The sequence below is a fragment of the Heptranchias perlo genome, chromosome 11, assembly GCF_035084215.1.
Source record: "Heptranchias perlo isolate sHepPer1 chromosome 11, sHepPer1.hap1, whole genome shotgun sequence".
NCBI classification, from domain to species: domain Eukaryota; kingdom Metazoa; phylum Chordata; class Chondrichthyes; order Hexanchiformes; family Hexanchidae; genus Heptranchias; species Heptranchias perlo.
In genome coordinates, this window is record NC_090335.1 from 7,681,306 (window position 1) to 7,694,404 (window position 13,099).

The window sequence follows — 13,099 nt, forward strand, 5'->3', positions numbered from 1 at the left end:
CTTGGTGTTGTAAAATTGTTTACAATTGTCAAGTAGATAAGGTTACAGAAAAAGTTCATGGAATAGTGGGTTTAAGGCAAGAGGTAATGGTGAATCGAGATACAGGATTAAATGGAAGAGATTGAGGACAGAGAGCAGCAGAAAGGTTTTTGCACAGAGGGCTGTGAGGCTGTGGGTTATGGTGGATACACTACTGGAGACAGTGATTGCAGCAGGGATGGTGTCAACATTTAAGAACAGGTTAGACAGGTGATTGATGGAAAGGGGAACGAAGGGATAGGGCGGACACATGGGATTAGGATACTGCTCGTGTGGGGGATCAAGACCAGCACCGACTGGTTGGGGCCAACGCCCAGTTTCTGTGTTGTAATTTCTATGTCATTCTCACAGCTTTCAGGCTGTGGCATGAAAACTGTGGGTTAGATTTTGGTCTGGGCCGACCAGGACAGGCCCGAACCGAGAGGCCCTAAGATTGATGGAAATTGGACCCCAGGCCTCATCAGCATCCCCGGCACAAGCACGCCTCTCTCTCCCTCCTTCCCTCAATCACTCCCCGAGCCCTCTCTCTCCCTCTCCCTCCTGTCCCCGCCACACTCCGTCACTCCCCCACTTCGCCCTCTCCATCTCTCAGCCACTAGCCCCCTCGCCCTCTCCCTCAATCACTCTCCCCATCGCACCCCCGTCTCCTCATCACCTCCTCTCCCTCTCCCCATCACCCCCCCTCAATCTCCCCATCTCCTCCCCTGCCCTCACAAGGAACCATAAAAGGTAAAAATAAACTGGACTTACCTGGACTTCCGATGGCCCGGATTTTTCATGAAACCAGCTTTCATTCGCAGGTTCAAGTGTGCGAGCCTTAGTCGGGCCCACAGTTAAAATGCCCATTTAAATTAGCCCCCCCACTCCTGCCTCTCTTTCCTCTGGGGCAGGAAACCTCCCCTGCCTGAATTCAGACAAGTTCAGATGTGGGGGAACATGTCGGAAACACAGTCTGAACTTTCCCCTTCTTAACCATTCCCCCCATTCGCACTGTTCCCGCCGGTTGTATTCAGGAAAACCTGGTCTAAGTGCGGCCTAACCAGGGGTCCTTAAAGGGCCGCCATCAAAAAAGTCAATTTTAAAATATAATTCCCTGAATGTGGAACCAGGAGATGCAGGAGGGGTCGTCTCGGCACCAAAGTAAAACCACTACTGCCCGCACCCCTCTCGAACCCCACCCCCCCAACTCAGTCCCCCTCCCTCTCCAGATCGCTGATCGCGCCACCTCATTCCCGATTGCTGCCCCCTCCCTCTCCCGATCGCTGTCCCCCTCCCTCTCCCGATCGCTGCCCCCTCCCTCTCCCGATCGCTGATCCCGTCCCTCTCCCGATCGCTGATCCCGTCCCTCTCCCAATCGCTGTCCCCCTCCCTCTCCCGATCGCTGATCCCACCTTCACACAAAGTGTGATGGAAATCTGGAACTCTCTCCCTCAAAAAAGCTGTTCAGGCTGAGGGTCAATTGAAAATTGCAACACTAAGATTGATCGATTTTAGTTGGGTAAGGGTATTGAGGGTTAGGGAACTAAGGCGGGTAGATGGAGTTTAGATGCAGATCAGCCATGATCTAATTGAATGGCAGAGTAGGCTCGAGGGGCTGAATGGCCTCTTCCTGTTCCTATGTTCCTCTCTCCACCAGGATGTTACCCTGACAATGCACGATCCAGGCACGGGGGCATGTCAGGCAGGACTGTCGATATTTCTGGCAAGTGATGTCATCCCACCAACTCCCCCTCAGTCTTTCTCCCTCCTCTAGCTGAGGACACTGGGTGTAGTAAAGTCTCACTCTGCTTCACTGCTTTGTTTCTCTCTCTTCTCCACTTCTGTTTCTCACCATCTTCTCCACAGCTGTTCCCACCTTCTTCTCCTCAACCATTATGTTTCTCTCTTCTCTCCCATTTCTCTTTCTCTTTCTCCTCTTCCACTTCTATTTCCCACTTTCTTCTCCTCCAACATTCTATTTCTCACTTTCTCTCTTTCCTGCCCCATTCTGTTTCTCACTTTTTCCTCCGTCACTTATGTTTCTCTCTCCACCATTCTCTTTTTTTATTTTCTCCTCCTTCACTTCTGTTTTTCTCTCTCCTCCTCCAATTCTGTTTCTCACTTTCTTTTTCACTTCTATTTCTCTTTCTCCTCCTCCACTTATTATTGCTCTCTCCTCTCCTTCTATTTATCTCTCATCCCTTTCATATCTCTCTCCTCAATGCTGGAGCCTCATGTTGGCCAGGGGCTGCAGAAAACTACTGAGGTTAATTCGAATTGCTAACAAAGAGACTGACTTTTGAACTGAGGTGACCTGGAGTTCAGTCACTGGTCTGAACTGGCCAGAACCGGTTTGAATTCGTTCCGCTTCTTGGAGGGACAAAGGAGCTTTGATGAGACACCAGGCCTTATTTAGAAAAGGGGTAATGAGGTGATGCTACCTAGCCCCTTGGAACCGAGCCAATCAGGTGATGACACTGACCACTCAAGGAATTTTGAGCCAACCGGAGAAGACAGCATCATTCGAAAAGACAGGCTTGGGGTTAAAACTGAAGAATTGCAGGCTTGGTGCCAGAGTGTGTTTGTGAGGGAGACTCTGGAGACTAACCATCGTGGAAGTAGGGACCCTACGTCAGGGACGTAGAGACGACGTCGAGAGAGAGAGAGCGAATCGCCTGGCCAGCGTTATCTCTCCTTTCCGGATTATACAATATCCTTTCTATTCTGTGACCACTCAGGGAGTGTTAGTCAGGGAAACCCAGTGGGTGTGCGTTTAAATTCTAGTTTGACTATAAAACTGTATAACCTGCTGTAAACTGCATGCCTATATCTAACCAGACGTATAAGCGGTATGTACATGATCTAATAACGTTAATAAAGCGAATTGAGAATTAAGAGAGAATTGACTCTTCCTCTGTGTACTAAGCCAAAACCGTTAACCGGTGACTTCCGGTCAACACTCACCTTCACTTCCATCGCCCCCTCACCTTCCTCCATTTCTGTTTCTTGCTCTCTCCCCCTCCTCCATCTTTGCCTCATTTTTCTCTAGTTTCATCGTTCTCCCCCCTCACTTTGCGTATCTTCCTTTCTGCTTCTGTGTCTCTCTTTCACCTCCTTGCCGTCTGTTTCACTCTCTCCCTTCCATTCATCTCTCTCTCTCTCTTCAACTTCAGTTTCTGTTCTCCACTTTCACCTTCTCTCACCTCCCTCACTCCTCTCTCTTCTCCACCTAGTCCGGATCCTGCTATCACTGCGTAAGGTGGATTTGCCCAAAGGACAGAGGATCCATGAGGAACGGAGAACACCTCAACCCAAGGAGGCTGTTCACCTCAACATCCCACAAGCCAATACCATTGTCCCAAGTGAAGACGACCAGTTTAACCAAGCAGCTGATCAATACAATTCATACAAGTTCTGGAAACATTGCTAACCACCAGCACACACACTATCATCTATCCAATAGACTAGCTATCTAATGCTGTTAACTTGCCAGCTAACTAAGGCGTTTACTCATCAATTAATTTCACCAATTTATATCAATCTCAGGCACTGATCTCAACGACTATTTGATAAGCAGCGACCCAGTTAATGCTGAATTATTGTAATATCACTGAAGTGCCTGCTATTCATTTTGTTAATAATCCTATCTGCTAATTATTGGCATCTCAATGTTTGATTATTGCTAATCATGATTTGAAGTTAATAAACAATTGTTAGTGCAAGACTTGTCTGACTTCTGTGACGATATGGCAAGAAAGGGTTAATTCATTCACTCAGTAACTTGTGGGCATCCGAACTGGGTGTTGGGAAGGTGAACTCATGTTCAATAGGAACTGGGTGATGGAAGGCAGTTCGGTGGGGCAAACGTTGCCAGCATTCTTGTACTAACGGTTATGGTAGCATGGTGGTTGTGTTACTGGACTAGTGATCCAGAGACCTGGACGAATAATCTGGAGTTATGAATTCAAATCCCACCACGGCAGCTGGGGAATTTAAATTCAATTAATTAAATAAAATCTGGAATTAAAGTACTACTAGTAGTAATGGTGGCCATGAAACTACTGGATTGTCATAAAAACCCAAGGAAGCTTGCTGTCCTTACCTGGTCTGGCCGACATGTGACTCCAGATCCACAGCAATGTGGTTGATTCTTAATTGCCTTCTGAAATGGCCGAACAAGCCACTCAGTTGTAAAATTTCACTTTAAAAAAAAAAGTTGAAATAAGAATAAAACTGAATGGACTGCTCGGTTACGAAACACAACAAAAGCAAACCAAGCCCAGTCGACCCTGCAAAGTTCCTCCTCACTGAACAGCAGGGGGCTTGTGCCAAAAGTGGGAGAGCTGTCCCACAAACTGGTCAAGCAATAGCCACACTCACAGAATCATACCTTTCAGGCAACGTCCCAGACTCTTCCATCACCATCCCTGGGTACGCCCTGTTCCACCGGCAGGACAGATCGACCAGAGGTAGCGATGCAGTGATACACAGTCAGGAGGGAGTGGCCCTGGGAGTCCAGAAGATTGACTCCGAATTCCCCTGAAATCTAATGGCATCAGGTCAAACAGGGGCAAGGGAACCTCCTGCTGTGGTGATTACCACCTATCGCCCTCCCTCAGCTGATGAATCAGTCCTCCTCCATATTGAGAAGCAGCAAGGGCACAGAATGTACTCTGGGTGGAGGGACTTTAATGTCTATCACCAAGGGTGGCTCGGTAGCACCACTGCTGGCCAGGTCCTGAAGGACACAGCTGACACACTGGACCAGCAGCAAGTGGTGAGCGAACCAAGACGAGGGGATAAACTGACTTGACCTCGTCCTCACCAATCTATCTGACCACGACAGTATTGGTAGGAGTGACCACCGCACAGTCCTCGTGGAGACGAAGTCCCGTCTTCGCACTGAGGACACCATCCAATGTGTTGTGTGACACTACCACCGTGCTAAATGGGATAGATTCAGAACAGATCTAGCAGCTCAAAACTGGGCATCCATGAGGCGCTGTGGGCCATCAGCAGCAGCAGAATTGTATTCCAGCACTATCTGTAACCTCATGGCCCGGCATATTCCTCACTCTACCATTACTAACAAGCCAGGGGATCAACCCTGGCTCAATGAGGAGTGCAGAAGAGCATGCCAGGAGCAGCACCAGGTGCACCAAAAAATGAGGTGCCATCCTGGTGAAGCTACAACTCAGGACGACATGCATGTTAAACAGCAGAAGCAACATGCTATAGACAGAGTTAAGCGTTTCCCCCACAACCAATGGGTCAGATCTAAAGCTCTGCAGACCTGTCACATCCAGTCGTGAATGGTGGTGGACAATTAAACAACCAATGGGAGGAGGAGGCTCTGTAAACATTCCCATCCTCAATGATGGCGGAGTCCAGCACTTGAATGCAAAAGACAAGGCTGAAGCGTTTGCAACCATCTTCAGCCAGAAATGCTGAGTGGATGATCCATCTCGGCCTCCACCCGATATCCCCACCATCACAGAAGCCAGTCTTCAGCCAATTCGATTCACTCCAAGTGATATCAAGAAAGGGCTGAGTGCACTGGATACACCAAAGGCTGTGGGCCCCGACAACATCCCGGCTGTAGTGCTGAAGCCTTGTGCACCAGAACTAGCTGTGCCTCTAGCCAAACTGTTCCAGTACAGCTACAACACTGGCATCTACCCGACAATGTGAAAAATTGCCCAGGTATGTCCTGTGCACAAAAAGCAGGACAAATACAATCCGGCCAATTACTGCCCAATCAATCGACTCTCAATCATCAGCAAAGTGATGGAAGGTGTCGTCGACAGTGCTATCAAGCGGCACTTATTCACCAATAACATGCTCACCGATGCTCAGTTTGGGTTCCACCAGGACCACTCGGCTCCAGACCTCATTACAGCCTTGGTCCATACACGGACAAAAGAGCTGACTTCCAGAGGTGAGGTGAGAGTGACTGCCCTTGACATCAGGGCAGCATTTGCCGAGTGTGGCACCAAGGAGCCCTAATAAAATTGAAGTCAATGGGAATCAAGGGGAAAACTCTCCAGTGGCTGGAGTCATACCTAGCACAAAGGAAGATGGTAGTGGTTGTTGGAGGCCAATCATCTCAGTCACAGGACATTGCTGCAGGAGTTCCTCAGGGCAGTGTCCGAGGCCCAACCATCTTCAGCTGCTTCATCAATGACCTTCCCTCCATCATAAGGTCAGAAACGAGAATGTTTGCTGATGATTGCACAGTGTTCAGTTCCATTTGCAACCCCTCAGATAATGAAGTATTCCGTGTCTGCACGCAGCAAAACCTGACCAACATCCTGTCTTGGGCTGATAAGTAACAAATAAAATAGGAAATTCACGCCAGACAAGTGCCAGGCAATGACCATCTCCAACAAGAGAGTGTCCAACCACCTCCCCTTGACATTCAACGGCATTACCATTGCCAAGTTCCCCACCATCAACATCCTGGGGGTCACCATTGACCAGAAACTTAACTGGACCAGCCACATAAATACTGTGGCTACAAGAGCAGGTCAGAGGCTGGGTATTCTGCGGCGAGTGACTCACCTCCTAACTCCCCAAAGCCTTTCCACCATCTACAAGGCACAAGTCTGGAGTGTGATGGAATACTCTCCACTTGCCTGGATGAGTACAGCTCCAACAACACTCAAGAAGCTCAACACCCATTCAGGACAAGGCAGCCCGCTTGATTGGCACCCCATCCACCACCCTAAACATTCACTCCCTCTACCGCTGGCGCACCGTGGCCGCAGCGTGTACCATCTACAGGATGCACTGCAGCAACTCGCCAACCCTTCTTCGACAGCACCTCCTAAGCCCGCGACCTCTACCACTTAGAAGGGCCAGTTCAGCAGGCACATGGGAACAACACCTCCTGCATGTTCCCCTCCAAGTCACACACCATCCTGACTTGGAAATATATTGCCGTTCCTCCATCGTTGCTGGGTCAAAATCCTGGAACTCTCTACCTGACAGCACTGTGGGAGAACCTTCACCACATGGACTGCAGCGGTTCACGAAGGCAGTTCACCACCACCTTCTCAAGGGCAATTAGGGATGGGCAATAAATGCCGGCCTCGCCAGCGACACCCACATCCCATGAATGAATATAAAAAAATTCACTCGTAGACTGAGTGGTAAACCCCAGGGAGTTCCTCAGTGAGAAATTAAGGATTTGTCTGTTTCCTTGGTAAATCGTCCTTCGTGCTCTTAAAGTGTTGACATCTCTGCACTTAGGGTTTTGAGTCTATGAACCCAGAGTGGTTGAATCTTTAGACTTAAAAGTGTTGAAGTCAAGATGTTCCGACCTTGGCCCTGGTTGACCTCTCCCAGGATGTGCTTGACCTGGTCGTAGATGTAAATAGATTTCCCCCCTTGGCTGGGTTGGGCAGTGGTGGTGGTGAAGGAGACGGTCCCTTTCCCTGCCTCCGGGTTTTGTGTCAGGCATGGATTTATCCCCACGTGCCTGATGCTTGAGTCACACTGCAAAAGGAGGGGCGGGGTGGGGGGTCCCAAGCTGCTGCTCCCTGTCTGGCCCAGAACCCAGAGAGGAGACCATGAGAGATTCCTCTACCTCCGATGATGCACTCCTCACGGTGAGGGATCCCAATGCCTTGCGGAGGGTGTGCGAGTGCCAGCAGGTGAACTCTGCCATGTCATAGAATCATACAGCACAGGAGGAGGCCATTCGGCCCATCGTGCCTGTGCCGGCTCTTTGAAAGAGCTCCCCAATTAGTCCCACTCCCCTGCTCGTTCCCTGTGGCTCTGCAAATTTCTCCTTTTCAAGTATTTTTCCAATTCCCTTTTGAAAGTTATTATTGAATCTGCTTCCACCGCCCTTTCAGGCCGTGCATTCCAGATCAAAACAACTCACTGAGCAAAAAAATTCTCCTCATTTCCCCCCTGGAGATTTTGCCAATTATCTTCACTCTGTGTCCTCTGGTTACCGACCCTCCTGCCAGTGGAAATAATTTCTCCCTATCCACTCGATCAAAATCCTTCATTATTTTGAACACCTCGATTAAATCTCCCTTTAAACTTCTCTGTTCTAAGGAGAACAATCCCAGCTTCTCCAGTCTCTCCCCATAACTGAAGTCCCTCATCCCTGGTACCATTCTAATAAATCTCTTCTGCACCCTCTCGAAGGCCTTGACATCCTTCCTAAAGTGTGGTGCCCAGAATTGAACACAATACTCCAGCTGAGACCGAACCAGTAATTTATAAAGATTCAGCATAAATTCCTGGCTTTTCTACTCCATGCCTCTATTTATAAAGCCAAGGATCCCCTGTGCTTTTTTTAACAGCCTTATCCACTTGTCCTGCCACCTTCAAAGATGTTGTATATTTGTATTTGCATCCTTCACAACAATCAATTGGGAGAAGTGCATTGGTCATAAACCAACAGGTGACCACTATCTTTTGATTCCAGTTTCTCACTTTGATCCCTCCCCCCTGAATTTGTCACCAAGATTCAGTGGAAACTCAGTAGGAGACACTGGGTCTCTGCTCTGGTTCTGAGACTCACGTGCAGCCACACCCAGCTTGGAACTTTCCACCTTCAGGTGCTGCACATGGAAGTTCATCCAAAGTGCTGTGCGCTGGTGACAATCTTTTTCTGCCAGACGCACAGCCTAAATTATGACAGGCAGCTCTTTTTCATAAAACTGCAAGGAATACGTACGTCCTTCCAGGAGCTGCCTGTCTTATCCAGGGAGTTGCTAAGAGATCCAGCAGGATTTCTGCCCAGTCTGAGGTATTGGCCATTCTGTCTGAGCTACTCTTCCATAAACCCATCTACACGTGATCAGTTTCAGTGACACAAAGGTGGTGGAGAGGAGAGCCCTTGCTGCGAAGGTAAACAGAGTCTGGGATGTACTGGGCAGTGGGTCAGCAGGCTGGATACCGTCAGAGTTATTACCTGCTCCAACATCAACAACAAAAACACCTTGTATTTATATCGCATCCTTACTGTAGTAAAATGTCCCAAAGCACTTCACAGGAGTGGAATTAGACAAAAATTGACACCAAGACACAAAAGGAGATATTAGAACAGGTGATCAAAAGCTTGGTCAGAGTGGTAGGTTTTAAGGAGCGTCTTAAAGGAGGAGAGAGAGGTGGAGAGGCAGAGAGGTTTAGGGAGGGAATTCCAGAGCTTGGGGCCGAGGCAGCTGAAGGCACAGCCACCAACGGTGGAGTGATTAAAATCGGGGATGTGAAAGAGGCAGGGATTGGAGGAGCACAGAGATCTCAGAGGGTGGTAGGAGGTTACAGGTTACAGAGATAGGGAGGGGCGAGGACATGGAGGGATTTGTACACATGGATGAGAATTTTAAAATCGAGGTGTTGCTGGACCGGGAGCCAATGTAGGTCAGTGCGCACGGGGGTGATGGGAGAACGGGACTTGGTGTGAGTTAGGATACGGTCAGCAGAGTTTTGGATGAGCTTCAGTTTACGGAGGGTGGAAGATGGGAGGCCGGCCAGGAGAGCAATGGAATAGTCAAAATTGGAGGTGACAAGGCCATGGATGAGGATTTCAGCAGCCGATGAGCTGACAATTTCATCTGGCCTGTAGCCAAAGTCATCCAGGGGCTAAAATCCACAATTGACCCTGACTCAGTTGAGTGTGTCGAGGAGGCTCAGCCATCTGGAGCGATTCCGGTGAATTTCACCCATCTTCGGACGGAGCTGCTCATCGGTGCGAGGCACCGAAGCCTCCCTTGGAAACATCGGCCTACCAAATTGAGGCATCTCTCGGAGATTCCCTTGTGCCCATTCTGCTCTGAGTGGAGGGATTTCCTGAATAGGTCACTGCTGCATACTCTCCCTCGCCTTCCGTCCCGACATGCCCTCGGGTAATATCCTGCTGGCCGGCAGAGGCGAGTGTCCCCTCAGGAAAGCCCTGTATTTGGGGTTCCTCCTCTGCACCATTGGAGACCTGGGGTGGAGAGGGTTGCATGAACATTCTCCTCGGCCATTTCACAGATACCCGGCCACTTGTCCATTTTGTGGGTTGGATGAAGATATACATTATCTTTATTTACAGTACCGGAGGCTGCAACCCCTGTTTCACTATTAAAAGGGGCCGCACCTCAAGTTTCAGTTACCTTGAAGTCCTTGTCTTCGGGCACCCAGTGCACAGGGTGGGGGAGAGAGGCGGGGGGTGAGCGGATCAGATGAACCCCTGGTGGGGATGTTCCTGGGCCAGGCTAAAACCACCATCCACTGGAAGCATCCACATGGAGGATTGTTCTGACTGCTGGCCGCTGTTCCTCGGCCTTGAACACACCCGGGTGACCTTGGAGAGGGATCGCGTGGGCTCCACCAATACACTTGAAGCCTTCGTGGGCGACGCAGGACAGCAACTGTGTCACTGACGAAAGGAACCAGATCATTGGTTAATTTTATTTTTAGTTGTAGACATTTTAATTTGATTGGACGATTTGTAATCGTGGGGCCCTCCTCTTCACCAATCGTCATATTTAGTCCGAGAGCCATGGGGCAAATCACATTGCTCCAATTCAAAATACTCCAATGTCCAACACACAAGAGCAAATCAGATCCTGTCACATCATTGCTGGGATCTTTGGAATTGACACAATGTGATTGTGAATAAAAAGGCCTCAAGTTTGGAAGTGAATCCATAGAGACAAAGGGGCAGGTCACAAGCACCAAATACCAATAGTGTGCAGCCCCAGTGGCCTAATGGATAAGGCACTGGCTTCCTAAATCTGGGATTGTGGGTTCAAGTCCCACCTGGGGTGAGTTTGGTTTTAAACCAACTGCATTCTGTGAAAACCAGCTCTTTGTCCTCATTGCTGAATTCCAGAGAGATCAAAGAGCTCAATCACACGAGGTGTCCTGTGAATTGATGAAACTTATTCCCAGGAGGGGCAAGGAAACAGCGACAAAACCACTTGCTTTTCACATAAAATCGACATTTTGCCCAACACTCAACTGTACCAATTGCTGACACACAAAAGCAAGTCAGATCCTGTCACGTCATTGCTGGGATCTTTGGAACTGATACAATGTGATTGAGTATGAAAAGAATGGGCCGGCCCATAAAAAGGCATCAAATTTGAAGTGAATCGACAGGGACAAAGGGGCAAGTTGCAAGCACCAAGGTCCTGTTGCACACCGCCCCAGTGGCCTAATGGATAAGGCACTGGCCTCCGAAGCCAGGGATTGTGGGTTCAAGTCCCATCTGGGGTGAATTTTGAGAATCTTACATACTCAGGGAACAATGTCACCTGTGCTTTCCAGGCAAACTCTGCTCCCATCAGACACGAGGACCCCACCGGATGTCAGCCCACCATTCAGGGACCAGAACTCTCGTCGACACTTGCCAGGACTGTTTTAGGGAATCAAAAGTGTTCACAACTGCTGCCAATCATTGCTGAAGTGTGTGGAATTGGCAGATATATTTTTGCATTATCGAGTGTCTCGAAGGCCACCTTGGAGAACGTTTACCCGAAGATCGGTGGCTGAATGTCCTTGACTGCTGAAGTGTTCCCCGATTGGAAGGGAACCCTCCTGTCTGGCGATTGTTGTGCGGTGTCCGTTTATCCGTTGTCGCAGTGTCTGCATGGTCTCGCCAATGTACCATGCTCTGGGGCATCCTTTCCTGCAACGTATGAGGTAGACAACATTGGCCAAGTCACAGGAGTATGAACCATGTACCTGGTGGGTGGTGTCCTCTCGTGTGATGGTGGTATCTGTGTCGATGATCTGGCATGTCTTGCAGAGGTTGCCCTGGCAGGGTTGTTTGGTGTCGTGGATGCTGTTCTCCTGAAAGCTGGGTAATTTGCTGTGAACGATGGTCTGTTTGAGGTTGGGTGGCTGTTTGAAGTCGAGTAGTGGAGGCGTGGGGATGGCCTTAGCGAGGTGTTCGTCGTCATGGCGTAGTTTCTCCGCTCCGGGGAAGTACTGGACGATGAAGGGTACTCTGTAGGTTGCGTCCTGTGTTTGTCTTCTGAGGAGGTCGATGCAATTTTTCGCTGTGGCCCGTCGGAACTGTCGATCGACGAGTTGAGCGTCATATCCCGTTCTTACGAGGGCGTCTTTCAGCGTCTGTAGGTGTCCATCGCGTTCCTCCTCGTCTGAGCAGATCCTGTGTACTCGCAGGGCCTGTCCATAGGGGATGGCCTCTTTGATGTGGTTAGGGTGGAAGCTGGAAAAGTGGAGCATCGTGGGCTTGCGGGAGAGTGAGGTGCTGAGGTGCCCGTCTTTGATGGAGACTCGTGTGTCCAAGAAAGAAGCCGATTCTGAGGAGTAGTCCATGGTGAGTTTGATGGTGGGATGGAACTTGTTGATGTTATCGTGTAGTCTCTTCAGTGATTCTTCGCCGTGGGTCCATAGGAAGAAAATGTCGTCGATGTATCTGGTGTATAGCGTTGGTTGGAGGTCCTGTGCAGTGAAGAAGTCATGCTTGAACTTGTGCATGAAAATGTTGGCGTATTGGGGTGCGAATTTGGTCTCCATGGCTGTTCTATGTGTTTGGGTAAAGAACTGGTTATCGAAGGTGAAGACATTGTGATCCAGGATGAAGCGGATGAGTTGTAGGATGGCGTCTGGAGATTGGCTGTTTTTGGTGTTGAGTACTGTGGCTCTTGCAGCGATGCCATCATCGTGGGGGATACTGGTGTAGAGTGCTGAGACGTCCATCGTGGTGAGAAGTGTTCCTGGTTCAACTGGTCCGTGGGAGCTGAGTTTTTGTGGGTTCACGTCCCATCTGGGGTGAAGCAGTTTTTTGCACTGAAACAAAAGCCAAAACACCGTCTCTGAACATTGCTGCATTCCATGACAGTCAGGGAGCTTTCCTTTTAACTTACCAACCAATCCAGGGAGTTCCTGTCCAGCACCCTTCTCACTCTGTCACTTGCTTTCCAGTGGAACAAACCAATGCGATGCTTCGACCAAGCTGTGCGCCATCCCAATACTCAGGGAACAATGTCACCTGCATTTTCCAGGCAAATAATGTCCCTTTACCTCCTTTCCTCATTTTACTGAACACTGTCTTCTTCTTCTCCTCCTCTTCCATGCCTAACAGTACAAGAGGAAACCCATT

The 13,099-nt window shown here is 49.3% G+C and overlaps 1 non-coding gene across 1 annotated transcript; it reads left to right on the forward strand.

Moving 5' to 3' along the window:
* The first annotated feature begins 11,171 nt into the window (after nucleotides 1-11,171).
* Nucleotides 11,172-11,244, forward strand: trnar-ccg (transfer RNA arginine (anticodon CCG)). The gene has a single exon. It is a non-coding gene; the product is annotated as a tRNA-Arg (tRNA).
* The last annotated feature ends 1,855 nt before the right edge of the window (nucleotides 11,245-13,099 follow it).